Genomic DNA, 15,318 nt, shown 5'->3' on the forward strand with positions numbered 1-15,318 from the left:
AGTGATGCCTTTTCCACGACACACATCACCAATTAGTTCCTTTGGTGTGTATGTAGGATGATCTTTAAACTTCTCCAATGTTGTTTCAGCTAACCATTTTGAGCTTACTTCTTTGTTCCTAAGTGTTGAGTGCCACCACATTTACGTTCTTCCTTATTCTTCTTGATCTGGCATTTTGGACCCCCTTCAATACAAGATGCATGCAGCCTCCATCGACATTCAGAATTTTTGCATGCAATAGTTAATTTAGCAAAAGTCATGTGAGCACAAATTTAAGATTAAAAGTCAAGCGAGTGTAAAAGCATATGAGTGCAAAATTCATGTGAGCCTTGTTTTATCTGATTTGATCACTCTTAGCTCAACATGAGAGCCAATTGCATCATCTCTCATAGCTTGTCGAAGCTCCTTCAAAGAGTCAAACTACCTTCCCTCCACCAAAGCCATTCTAGGAGAGACATCAAACATCGAAATGAGAGAGAGACGGAGAGAAGAAGAAGAAGAAGAAGAAGAAGAAGAAGAAGAAGAAGAAGTGAATTTCAACCCTCCAATGTATGCAAAACATTACTAGTTTGGCTATAAAATACCACACTTATTCTCTGATAAAGAAGAAGAAGAAGAAGAAGTGAGTTTCAACCCTCCAAAATACCACACTTATTCTCTGATAAAAAAGAAGAAGAAGAAGGTGAAGAAGAAATGGTATATTTGTATATATAAGAGATGCATAATAAGTTAGAAGTTGACCTTCTTCTTCTTTCAAGTTCTCATTCCTCTGCTGAAGAATTTGCAAGGCTTTTATGTAAACGCCAGAATAGCAAAAACAGAGTATATGCTCTGTGGCTCTATGAGTGCATTTGCATAAAAGGACTGGAATGTGATAATGAATTAGGAAATTATCTGGTTCCTTTGTTTGTTAAAGTTGGATGTATGCTCGATGCTCTCTATTAGTTCGATCGTATATCTCTTCGCAATGAGCTTTCATGGAATTTCATGTTATCAGGTTACAACAATTGTGGTCAACCATAGAAAGCATTGGAGCTATACAAAACGATGAGAAACATTGATGTTTCTTCTTCACATCCAAATGCACATACTTTTGTTGCTTTGCTCAAGGCTTGTATAAGGTTAAGAGACATGAGAACAAGTCTTCATGTACATGTAGAATGTGATTCGAGAGGTTTCCTACGTAGTGATATCTCATTGGCTACCACTTTGGTTTATACTTATGCAAAATGTGGCTCAATGGAGAGAGCTAGATTCTGAGGTAGCTAATTAGCTAACTAACTAAGCTTAAAAATCAAAACAAAAGTTCAGATAAATGTAAATACCTGAGGTACATCAAGAAGATGAAGGGGATGCTCCTCGTATTGACTCCTTCCAACACGTTTTCTGCATAAATGCTTGTTATTGGGTGAAACCCTACTCTCATTAGTCCAAAATATGGTGATTATATCCTTGATTTCTGATGTTATGGGTGTCATTGGCTTACATCTTGTTGTTAGCTTTAGTAAACTAGCTCCTTCACCACTTGAAATTATCCGGTTCATTGTATTGTACATAGTTTATCTACTAACACCGATTACCTTAGATAACACATTGATGTTAAGATCGTCAACATCACTATTAAGTAACATCATTAGACTAGACCTTTTTAAGACAATATCATCTTCTGACCTGCTCATGGATACGAAACTATTACGGAGATTATTTACTGGTACTATTGTTATGTTTGCCTTAAGACCATCACAATCAACTAACTCCTTTATTGATGGATCATTTAATATTCCATAAAGTATTACCTTCTTGTCTTCATTGCTGATGTGCTTCGTTTGAACACTGAAATAGTCTACAACCTTTGTCCATATTATAGTAGTGTTAGGAATATGTCCCTCTAGTGGGAGGAGCCAACTGCTCGGAGAGAGTCAACAGTCAAAGACAGGGAGTAGCCGATTGATCGGATGAGATCCGACGATTGAGGAGTCAACTCAAAGAGAGTTGATTGAGTTCAAAGATACAACCGGCTAGTCGGCTTGACCGGATGGTCGATGACCAAGCTGACTAGTCGGACCGACCCGATAGTCAACGGATGAGTCGGTTGATTAGTAAGACTTTTATTCATATTAGATAATAATGGGAATGACATTAGTAGTGGCTACATTTGTAAATAGTCCATATAGGGCATAAGTATAAATGCACTTAGGGAAAATGGTTTGAATATATACACATGTAGAACGAGTGAATGTGTGAGCCTCTGTAGCGTAGCGCGATAGAGAAGAGAGTGTGTGTGAGCATGAGTGAGTGAGTTGCGAGATAGTTGTGTTTAGTAATAGCATACGCCAAGAGCCCTGCGAGGCTGTTTACACTCTGTGTAGAGAGTGTTGTACTCTGATCTCATTGTTGTATATCCACTATATAGTGAAGCTCCGTTCTCTATGCTTTTCTCCCGTTTTAGGGTTTCCACGTTAAATTTGCATACACTGTTTTCTGTGTTTCAGAGTTGTGTATTTCAGCATATTCCTTTTTCTTGTGTATTGACGATTCGTTTCTCAACAAACTGGTATTAGAGCTTGAGGTGCAAGCATGGAAGGAGGTGTGAGTGGCTTCCCAGGAATGATAGTTCTAAATTCTCAGAACTATGCAGACTAGAAGATAAAGATGGAGAACCTTGTCATAATCAAAGACTTGTACGAGCCAATCGACAGAGCAAAAATACCCACAGGGGTATTAGAGTCAGAATGGAAACTTCTTAACAGACAGTGCGTCGATGCAAGTGTCCTTTAGCATGTGGCGAATGACACAAATGCCCACGAGATGTGACAGAAGCTGTCAGGTTTATATGAGAGGAAGAACGCCCCGAATCAAACCTCACCGATGAGAAAGATCGTACGGCTAAAATACAGAGACGGTGAGAGCATCGTCGAACACATCAACACATTCATGGGGTATGTAAATCAACTTGTTGCAACCAAGTTTCCCCTTGATGATGCTATGCATGCCATCCTACTGATCTGCACATTGCCAGATAGCTGGGAGAACCTGGTGGTTACTCTCAACACCTCTTGTCAAGAAGAGAACTTGTCTTTACAAGTGGTGAAGACAAGCATACTAAATGAGGAAGGGAGAAGGAAGGACAAGGGTGTCCTAGTCGAGTTGGAGTCAAATTTGTCTCAACACATCGGCAAAAGAAGAAACCGACAAAGGAGTCCACGAAGGAGAGAAAAGTCTCAAGCTAGGTCGAAGTCCAGAGGAAAGCTCATGTGCTTTTATTATGGAAAGCGTGGACATTTTCAGAAGGACTGCTGACACCTTAAAAAGGAAAATAGTGTCGGTAATAATGTCAAACCCAGGAAGATTCCTGAAGAAAAATACACTTCAGCCATTGCTATGAGCAATGAAGAACTTTTGTTCATTTGTGAAGAGACAAGTGCTAATCTTGCAAGTGAAGAATGCACTTGGGTGATCGACTCCAGTGCATCCTTCCACATAACTCCGTTGAGAGAGTATTCCTCAGCTTACATAACTAGTGATCATGGTTATGTAAAGATGGGTGATAGTGGGGAGTGCAAGATAGCCGGAATCGGAAGTGTCTGCCTGACGACGTCGACATGGTGTCGACTCACTTTGAAGGATGTTCGACATGTCTCTGATATCAAATTGAATCTGATATCGACCGGAAGACTGAACGACGAAGGCTAGAATGGTAGTTTTTAGAATGGCAAGTGGAAGTTCTACCAAGGAAATCTTATAGTGGCCCAAGCATAGAAGGAAGGCACATTGCATATGATGCAAGACCGGCTATGCAAGTCGGAAGTGAATGTGACACCCGACATGGCAGGACAAATATGGCATAAGAGGCTAGGACACATGAGTAAGAAGGGACTGCATCTGTTAGCCGACCAGATGCTTTTGCCAGAAGTAACGGGAGTGCACCTAGAGAAATGTGTCGACTGCTTAGTCAGAAAGCAGAACAAAGTAACATTCCACACACGACCACCAATAAGAAGAGAAGTTGCAGTGGAACTGGTACACACGGATGTGTCTTATGTAGATGCTCCATCGCATCGAGGCGGACAATACTTTGTGAATTTCATCGACGACTATAGTCAAAAGTTGTGGGCTTTCGTACTAAAGTCAAAAGATCAAATATTAACATTTTTCAAGGAGTTCCAGGCAAGAGTTGAACGGGAGTCAAGTCGAAAGTTGAAGGCTGTCTAAACCGACAATGGTGGCGAATAGAAAGGGTAGTTCAAGGAATACGGTAAGAACGAAGGTATTGAAATCGAATACACAGTATCGAAGACCCCTGAGTTGAACAAGCTTGCAGAGAGGATGAGCCGGACAATCATGGAGAGAGTAAGGAGCATGCTGCCACATGCTAAATTGCCAAAAAAATAATGGGCTGAGGTGATGTACACGGTTGTTTATTTGATCAATAGGTTCCCCACAATACCCTTGAAAGGTGATGTCCCAAAAAGGGTGTAGATAGGAAAGGATGTCTCCTACCGACATCTGAGGGTGTTCATATGCCTAGTGTATATGCATGTAGCTAAGGATCAGAGGTCAACGTTCCACACTAAGTCGAAACCATGCATATTCATGGGATACTTGGAAGATGAGTTTGGCTATAGGCTATGGGGCCTAGACGACAAGAAGGTAGTGAGGAATCAGGACTAGTCTTCTTGGAAGACAAGACCATAGAGGACTCGAAGCAACAAAAGTTGGAATCGACAAATCAATCAACCTCGATTACTATCGACTTGAGGCCAAGTGAACCAACAAAGTTGGTTGTTCGGAGACAACAAGTCAGCACAACCGAATCTGAGTTAGTCGACTCGGAGAGACCAACCGACCATGAGTTTGAGTCAACAGATCTATTAAAGTTGATCGATGAATACGAATAAGAGTCAATGGACATTCGACAACCGATCGACATCAACGAATCGAGAGAAGAGTTGGCATAGACATCCGAACGAGGGCCAACAATGAGTGGGAGGAGACCCACTCAGAGAAAGGAGAGCACCGACGACATATGTCAGTCAATACATCCTCTTGACTGATGAAGGTGAACCTAAGTGCTATGATGAAGCCATTGTTGACAAGCATAGAGAAAAATGGTTGAGCGCAATGCAGGATGAGATGGACTCCTTGCATGAGAACTACACCTATGACTTAGTAGAACTACCAAAAGGTAAGAGATTACTCAGGAATAAATGGGTCTAGAAGTTGGAGACTGGAGAAGTCGACAGTGCGAATTGTGGTGAAGGGTTTCCAACAGAAAAAGGGCGTCGACTTTGATGAAATATTCGCTTCAGTCATGAAGATGACATCCATTAGAACTGTTCTTAGCATAGCTGCCAGTATGGATTTGGAGATCAAACAGTTGGAAGTCAAGACAACATTCTTGCACGAGGAGCTGGATGAAGAGATCTACATGCAACAACTTGAAGGCTTTGTGGAGAAAGGGCAAGAGAATTTGGTGTGTCGATTGAAGAAAAGCTTGTATGGGTTGAAACAAGCTCCACGCCAATGGTACAAGAAGTTCGAGTCCTTCATGGTGGAACATAGGTTCTAGAAAACATAGGTACGACGAAGGTGATTTCTTGATTCTCTTGTTATATGTAGATGACATGTTGATAGTCGGTCAAAATACAAGGAAGATCGGAAGCTTGAAGAAAGCTCTTGGCAAATTGTTTGCCATGAAAGATCTTGGACCGACTAAATAGATCTTGGGGATGCACATAGTTCGAGATAGAATTATGAAAGTGTTGTGGTTGTCATAACAGAAGTATGTGACAAAGATCCTAGAGAGGTTCAACATGTCGGAAGCAAAACTGGTCGGCTCTGTGTTGCCGACCAATTGCAAATTAAATGCTAAGCAATTCCCGAGAGGGGAGAAAGAAAAGGTTCAGATGAGGGAAGTACCATATACTTCAGCCGTCGGCAGTCTAATGTATGTTATGGTCTGGACAAGACCAAACATAGCTTTTGTTGTGGGAACAGTAAGTCGATACATGAGTAATTCAGGACGAGAACATTGGGTAGCGGTGAAATGGATACTAAGGAACTTAAAAGGCACCTCAGGTGTGTGTCTTAGTATGGAGTCAGAAAACCCATGCTCGAAGGGTTTACCGATGTAGACATGTCGGGGAATGTAGACTCAAGCTGACCCACATCAGGGTACGTGATGACCTATGTAGGGAGAGTAGTGTCGTGGCAATCGCGACTGCTGAAGTCTGTGGCCTTGTCAACCACAGAGGTAGAGTACATGGCAACGGTAGAGGCCGACAAGGAGCTGATTTGGATGAGAAACTTTCTCAGCAAGTTGGGGATGAAGCAAAAAGATTTCTTGCTTCATTGTGATAGCCAGAGTGCCATACATCTAGCCAAGAATGTTGCATACCACTCCCGGACCAAGCACATATAGAGAAGGTATCACTAGTTACGCGAGAAAGTTGAAGAAGGAGAGTTTACCCTCACAAAGATCCATACTGACGACAATCGATCCGACATGCTGACAAAGAACCTACCGATGGACCGACTCAGAGTCTATTGACAGAGGACAGGAATAATGGACTCCTTCCCACACGAGTGAAGAGGGAGTTTGTTAGGAATATGTCCCTCTAGTGGGAGGAGCCAACTATTCGAAGAGAGCCGACAATCGAAGACAAGGAGCAACCAATTGATCAGATGAGAGCTGACGGTTGAGGAGATGACTCAGAGAGAGCTAATCGAGGTCGAAGATACGACCGGCTAGTCAGGTCGACCGGATGGTCGATGACTAGGCCGACTAGTCGGACCGATCCGACATTCGACGGATGAGTCAATTGATTAGTAAGACTATTTTTAATATTAGATAATAATAGGAATGACAGTAGTAGTGGCTACATTTGTAAATAGCCCATACAGGGCATAAGTATAAACGCACTTAGGGCAAACGGTTTGAATATATACACATGTAGAACGGGTGAATGTGTGAACCTCTGTAGTGTAGCGCGACAGAGAAGAGAGTGTGTGTGAGCGTGAGTGGGTGAGCTATGTGATAGCTGTGTTTAGTAACAACATATGCCAAGAGCCCTGGGAGGTTGTTTACACTCTGTGTAGAGAGTGTTGTACTCTAATCTCGTTGTATATCCATTGTATAGTGAAGCTCTGTTCTCTGTGGTTTTCTCCCGTTTTAGGGTTTCCACATTAAATATGCGCACATTGTTTTCTGTGTTTCAGAGTTGTGTATTTCAGCATATTCGTTTTTCTTGTGGATTGACGATTCATTTCTCAACAAGTAGTCTCATTATTTCCATTCTCAGTGGTATTTAGAACTATATCGCAACCAATGCTATCCTTACCTTCAATGAATGTGTCTTTTTTTTTTTGCCCAATACTTTCGTATCGCTTTTTGTGTCCTGATAGCATCATCCCTATCCTGATGATCCATGAGGGGTATTCGTAAATACCCTCCTTCCCCTTCCATTTGGCTTGACATATTCATTAGTAAATTTCCACAAAAAAAGACATGGAGCTAGTTACTAAACCACATGCGAACCGGTTATTCACAGGAGCGATCCCACCATTGGTAAGTTTATGTTTGTTGTAGCGGAGTGATAGCTACACAACCACCATCGGGAACGAGCTAAGATTACTATGGGCAACAACAATACACAAAATTATTCCGAAATACACAAGATAATCAACAAACGAAACAATTATTGCAATCCAAGACCGAAAAGTGGCGGCAACTGAGTGTAGAATGGCGGCAATGGAGGAGTGAACTCTGTCGGATCAAATAGTGGCGGCAATCCAAGACCGAACAGTGCCAAAAACTGAGTGTAGAATGGTGGCAATGGAGGAGTGAACTCCGTTAGATCGAACATTGGCAGTAGATGCTTGGAACGCATAGTGGCGACAACTAAGTGTAGAATGGCGGTAGTGGAGGAGTGAACTCCGTCGGATCGAACAGTGGCAGCAATCCACGACCGAACAATAGCTACAACTGAGTGTAGAATGGTGGAAATGGAGGAGTGAAATCAATAGGAGAGAACAATGGTAGATGATGCTTGGACCGAAAAGTTGCGACAACTGAATGTAGAATGGCGGCAATGGAGGAGTGTTCCTTTGTCGGATCGAACAGTGGCAGATGATGCTTGGACCGCACAGTGGCGGCAACTGAGTGTAGAATGGAAGCAGTGGAGGAGTGGACTCAACAGGGGTTAGGAACAGTGGTAGTAATCTAAGCCTGAATAGTCACAAAGCGATGGCCAATGTGATGTGGCAATGGATCATGCAAAATGGACCTAGGAATTCAGTATATAATTTATGTTGCACATTTATATAATTAAAACATTCTAATTTTTCATTCATGGTGCAAAAATGACTATTTATCACTGGTAGCTTTTTGCATAGCTAATTAGCTATGTCAAGGACATAGCTAATTGTTTCCACTCGCATGCTTTCACCCCTTTATGGCTTAAAACAAGTGCTGAGGATGTGGTACTAAAAGTTTGAGTCCTACATCAAGCAGCTTGGATACCACTGATCTAACTCCGACCCATGTATGTATACTCGGCAACTGGACGACGAGTTCCGGATCTATCTGATCCTATGTGTTGCCGACATGCTGATTGTAGGAAGCAATCAAGCCGAAATCGGAAAGCTAAAGCGAAGTCTTCATGAAAAGCTTGTGATGAAGGAACTTAGACAAGCCTGACACATACTGGGCATGAGGATAGAGTGAAATTGGACAACAAAAACTCTCTGACTCACCCAGTCCGACTATATTAGCAAGGTGCGGAAGCACTTCAACATGGAGAATGTGAAGCCAACACCAACACCGCTTCTGACGTTGATCCGACTATCGGATAGAAACTCTCCTTTAACGAATAAGGAGTGAGAGCTAAATGGAAAGATACCTTACGCATCGACTGTAGGATGTATCATGTACGCGATGGTGGCGACCCGACCCGATCTTGCCTATGTTGTAGGGGTGGTTAGCCGGTACATGTCAAACCCAGGAGGGAAGCATTGGGAGGCCGTCAAGCACATCTTTAGGTATCTAAGAGGGACCAAAGATGCACATCTGAATTTAAGATCAACAAACTCGACCGAAGTAGAAGGACACACCAACTCCGACTATGCCAGAAATTTGGACAATCGAAAGTTGACATCAGGTTGCATCTTCACCTATGGCGGCAGTGCCATATCATGGAGGTCAAAGCTGCAAGAATGCATGGACATGTCTATCACAGAGGCCGAATACATAGCAACACCAGAAGCAGCCAAAGAAGCAATCTAGCCGCATCGACGGTTAGCCAATTTCTAAGGGACAAGTCAAATCGACCACCCAACGCCAATGATCTATTGCGACTCACAGAGTGCAATACACCTCATTCGGAACCTAGTCTATCACATGAAGTTGAAACACAGTAAGGTGCGGTATCAACATATCCGGGAGCTTGTATCCGAGAAGAAGCTTGAAGTCCAGAAGATCGACACCGAGGTGAACATCGTCAATTGCCTAATGAAGCCACTCCCAGATCAACGCTTCGGACCACTAAGGACAAAGATGGGACTACGAAAAGCGACCGAGCAGAAGAAAGCCAAACAAGGAGAAAAAGGTAATTTAGAGATCCAACTGACTTAGACATAAGAGAAATAAGTGGCAAAAGTTTTGCAAAGATTCAATATGCATAATGCAAAACATGTTGGATCTGCATTGCGGATAAACTATAAGCGAAATACTAGTCAATGTCCAAAAAATGAGAAAGATAAGGTTGAGATGAGAAGGGTGTCATATGCTTTGACTGTTGGGAGCCTAATGTATGCTATGGTCAACACTAGGCTAGACATTGCATTTGTTGTTGGAACAGTCAACCACTACATGAGTAATCCTGGAAAGGAGCATTGGACAGTCGTGAAATGGATACTCTGATACCTAAAAAGTACTTCGAGTGTATGCCTTAGGTATGGCTCCGAGAAACCTATCTTGGAGGGTTTCACATATTCAAATATGCCAGGTGATGTGGATTCCAACCGATCCACATCAGAATATGCGATGACTTACGTAGGGGAAACCGTGTCATGGCAATCAAGATTACAAAAGGTTGTGGCTTTGTCGACCATAGAGGCCGAATATATGGCTGCAGTGGAGGCAGACAATGAATTGATTTGGATGAGGAATTTTCTTGGTAAATTAGGAATGAAACAAGAAAATTTCCTACTTCATTGCGATAATAAAAGTGGCATACACCTTGCAAAAAAATGTTGCCTATCACTCTCGTACAAAGCACATTCAGAGAAGGTACCACTAGTTATGAGAGAGAGTGGATGAACATGAGTTTGCTCTAGCGAAGATCCATACCAATGAAAATGGATCAGACATGCTTACAAAGACTTTGTCTATGGAAAAACTCATGGTCTACCGATTGAAGACTGACATGGTAGACTTTCCGCATACAAGAGTGAAGGGGGAGTTTGTTGTGTATGTGTGTCCCTCCTGATGGGGGAAGACGGCCGACTGGCCAAAATTGGCCAGGACACCAAATGAGGGCCGACTGGTCAGATTTGGCCAAGAGGCCATAAATGGGTCGGACGGTCGGAATCGACCGAGAGGCTGAATATATATATATATATAAGGAAAATAAATTAGGGCAAATATATCAATATCATAAGGTGTATAGAGAAATAGAGAGTTTGGGTGTGATAGAGATAGAGAACAAAGAGAAAGAGCCAGAAAGCATAGAGAAGAGCAAAGAACATGAGAGATAGAGTGTATGTGACAGAGAGTGTGAGTGAGAACAATAGAGAGGAGAAGAAGTGCAAACAGAAGAGAGGAGTACTTGGTGGACTTTGATGCAACCCTAGTAGTGGTTTCAGACAATGATCTGAAAGTGATGTGGCACCACTTACCTTGTGCAGAAAGTCTCCCAAGCCAAGTGTAGTCGTTCTTTGTTCTTCTTACCATTTCTGTGACCTTTGTCTAGTGATACAAAGTCCCTCACTATTATTTGAGCAAGGAATAGCACACAACTTGTTGTTTTTCTATAAAGAAGAAGACAAAACAACACAGGAAAAAACGCACAAAAAAAAAGACACAAGAAAATGTTTTGGCAGGCACAAAAAAACCCTTGTTGTTTATTACCTTATGTACTCAGTGATAAATAGTGAGAATTACCTTTTTGGCCCTTCTCACTATCTATCAATCTCCCACTAAAGGCCAAACAAGGGATCAACAAAGCTGATGGTAAGATTCTACAAGACCTACACATCCTACTTGATGAATATGTTACACAATATACATAAAATAGTGTGTAACTTGAAGAGCTAAGTAATTCCCATCAAGTGACAACAATGCTCTAGCGCATCATGCGGTAGAGTTTTGGTCAATGCATTAGTGACATTTTCTTGAGAGACAACTTTCTCAAGCCTGATGTAGCTAACAACTATGCATTCTTGGATGAAGTGATATCGCAACCCAATGTGTTTGGTCTTTGCGTGGTATATTGGGTATTTAGCCAATGCAATGGCACTTTGACTATCAAAAACCGAGATATGGCACCTCCCATAAACTGAAAAATATACCCCAAAGTGGATTTTTTTCTGTTGGAACAACCAGTATAATCAGAGTCCGTATATCCAATAAGCCTGATGTAGCTAACAACTATGCATTCTCGAATGAAGTGATATCGCAACCCAATGTGTTTGGTCTTTGCGTGGTATATTGGGTATTTAGCCAATGCAATGGCACTTTGACTATCAAAAACTGAGATATGGCACCTCCCATAAACTGAAAAATATACCCCAAAGTGGGTTTTTTTCTGTTGGAACAACCAGCATAATCAGAGTCCGTATATCCAATAAGCCTAATGTAGCTTACAACTATGCATTCTCGGATGAAGTGATATCTAAACCCAATGTGTTTGGTCTTTGCGTGGTATATTGGGTATTGAGCCAATGCAATGGCACTTTGACTATCAAAAACTGAGATATGGCACCTCCCATAAACTGAAAAATATACCCCAAAGTGGATTTTCTTCTATCGGAACAACCAGTATAATTAGAGTTCGTATATCCAATAATGGATACATTTCCACAACCTAAACATATACACTTATTCTTGGTGCAACCCAAATATCTCAATATCATTTTAACTGCCTCCCAATGTTTCTTACCAAGGTTTGACAAAAATTTGCTCACAGCCCCCATTGCAAAGGCATTGTCTAGCCTAGTTGCTATCATAGCGTACATAAGACCACCAACAATAGACTAGTAAGGAATTTTACTCATGAACTCCTTTTCATTATCAGATTTAGGGCATTTATCTTTGCTCAATTTAACATGCATAGATAATTGAGTGCTCAAAGGCTTTAAACTCTCCAAATTAAACCTCTTGTGTATTTTGCATACATACTCAGATTGAGACAAATAAATACATCCATTACTCCTATCCCGAGTAATACGCATTCCAAGGATGTGTTTTGCATTTCCCAAATTCTTCATATCGAAGGTTTGAGTTAGATTTTCCTTGAGTTTGGACATCTCATCCTTGTTTTTACATACGATGAGCATATCATCTACATAGAGTATCAAAATCACATATGAGTCATTTATACATTTCTTCATATATAAGCATGAGTCTTCATTACTCCTAGCATAACTTTGGGACCTCATAAAAGCATCAAATGTTTGAAACCATTTTCGAGGTGATTTCTTAAGACCATATAGATGTTTCCATAAACTTCAAAGCCCTTTGGTTGCTCCATATAGATCTCTTCATCGAGGTCTCCATGTAAAAAAGCAATTTTTACATCCATTTGAAACAAATCAAGATCATTTTTCGCAACCAATGCAAGCATCATGTGTAATGTAGTCATCTTGACTACTGGGGAGAAGATTTCATCAAAATTGACTCCTTGTTCTTGTTTAAGACCTTTTGTCACAATGCGAGCTTTATACTTATGATAACACTATCGGATGTTTATTTGTACTTATACACCCATTTACATGGTAGTGCTCTCCTACCTTTTGGCAAAGGCACTAAATCCCAAATTCCATTCTTATGGACCTCATTTTGTATTGCTTGTTTCCACTTAGCATGATCGTGGACATATATGGCCTCATTATAGCATGAAGGCACACCGCCATTTGATAGCAATACATAATCAACAAATTTACCGGGTGGTTTGGAGACACATTGTCGTGACTTTCGGCGCCGGATCATTGTGTGAGTTGGGTGGAAAAACGTAGTGTACAAATTACACTACGAGAACGTGTGGTTCTCCTCAATGATTCCTGACCCTGTGTTACCCATAAGAATATACAGGGAGGCATAAGGGTATGTGTAATGATGTGGTTGATGTGTATGTGTAAAGTAAATGAGTATGTGAGGATGAGTATGTGTGAGCACATGCACAATTATGTGCACAAATTACACTACGAGAACGTGTGGTTCTCCTCAATGATTCCTGACCTTGTGTTACCCGTAAGAATATACAGGGAGGCATAAGGGTATGTGTAATGATGTGGTCGATGTGTATGTGTAAAGTAAATAAGTATGTGTGAGCACATGCACAATTATGTGCATATGACAAGAGTGTAACAGTCGTCTCTTTTGTAACGGTCATTATTACCGTTACATTATGTATTATATAAACCCCTTATGGGGCATCTAATGGATATACATTTTTCCCCTCTCATGTTGTGTCATTTTCAATTTGTCTTTCTCTCTAGCTCTCTCACTATCGTAACCCCCTTGGGAGGGGGGTGAAGTCATTCAAGGCCTCACCCCCCACCCCAACAACACTTTTGGCACGCTGGAACGGCCGACCTCCCTTCAGAAGAAGTCACTCCCTCACTCCCTCCCTCACTCCCCGTCCCCATCACTAATTTCTCTCCTCAATCTCTCTACCTAAAACCCTAGACACCCCAACCTTCATCTCTATGTCCATCCATCTCTCTCATTCTGTGAACTTGCGTTGTGTTTGTGTTGTGCATGTGTCTATATGTGTCCACTTCCAAAAGATGAAGGGTGAAGAAGAGGAGGAAAGTGAAACGGTTCTCGGCAGAGAAGGGAAGGAAATGCTTCGGCATATGTGAGGTCTGTTGCTCGACTGTTCGCGAACTCCGCTATGGAGAACAGATATTCACAACTCTCTACAACAGAATAGAGCAAAGAAGAATGAACGAAGCCATGGCTAAGGCTACGTTCCAAGGTACTCGAAATAAAGAGGTCGTTCGAGGAGTAGATTGCCATTCACGCTCCAACATTTATCATAAGCATGGTTTGGGGGCCATCTAAGCGAAGAACGATGGATCCTTCCCTTCCCACCAGAAGCAAGCTTCTGAAACTCTCGTATCTGAGAGAGCTCCCAAGTTCTACCCTGCCGATGATGTTCCTAAAACCCTTCAAAATAAATGTGCCCTCAAACCTACGAAGCTCAGGTCAAGCACCACCCCAGGCACTGTCTTGAATCTGCTTGTTGAACATTTTAAGGGGAAGAGGGTTGTTTTCCTAATGCAACTGAATCTGGTTTGCTTTTGGTTACAAGTCCATTCAAGCTAAATGGTGTACCTCTACGTCGAGTAAGTCAATCATATGTAATAGCAACCTCTACAAAGCTTGATGTAAGCAAAGTAGATATGGGTAAAATTACAGACAACTACTTCGAAAAGGAAGTTCAGAAGAAGAAGAAGAAAAGTGAGAGCGAGTTCTTTGAGGCTAAGAAGGAGGAAAAAGAATCAGAATCTCAATGAGAAGGATTAGAAGAAGAAGACAGAGGATGTAAGCAGAAGATGGATCCATGGATGGAAAGGCAAAGCTTTAATGCAGGTTATGGGGCCCTCTTCAATCATCATTATCATCCACACCATCACAATCTCCATCTGAGATCTCATTGGATACTTCTCTTAGGATGGGCCTCTCACAACATCTCAAAATCTTTGCATGTTGACGTTGCTTCTTCTTGCGCTGATCCTTCGATTGACCTAAGGGTTTCTGATCCATTCCTGCAGGTCATTATAAGGAGTGTAGTAGAGAGGCGACTAAGCTACAAGAACGTTCTACATTTTCTCGCCACTTATTAAGTTAACATAGATTTTCTCTCTGAGTATCTCAGCTCTCTTCAATGCTCTGGTAGCAAAAGATGATTCTACCAGGGCTTGTGTTTTGTATGTAACTTCTCTAGAATTGTGTGGCCTACTTGTAACAACTATGGCACTACAACTAGTAAAGATGATGAATGGAGATTCCAACAAAATCAAAGAGACCATCGCCACTGCCAATGCAATCATTTCCACCTCCACGAGTGTTGTTGCCGCCATTGTTGCCACTGC

The 15,318-nt window shown here is 41.7% G+C and overlaps 1 pseudogene; it reads left to right on the plus strand.

The window, feature by feature from the left end:
* Positions 1 to 14,174: 14,174 nt before the first annotated feature.
* On the plus strand, positions 14,175 to 15,069 carry LOC147869174 (large ribosomal subunit protein eL6 pseudogene; annotated as a pseudogene).
* The last annotated feature ends 249 nt before the right edge of the window (positions 15,070 to 15,318 follow it).

Source organism: Azolla caroliniana, unplaced genomic scaffold (genome assembly GCF_043228905.1).
Source record: "Azolla caroliniana isolate FFs.n. ecotype wild unplaced genomic scaffold, voAzoCaro1.0.p SCAF_1, whole genome shotgun sequence".
NCBI classification, from domain to species: domain Eukaryota; kingdom Viridiplantae; phylum Streptophyta; class Polypodiopsida; order Salviniales; family Salviniaceae; genus Azolla; species Azolla caroliniana.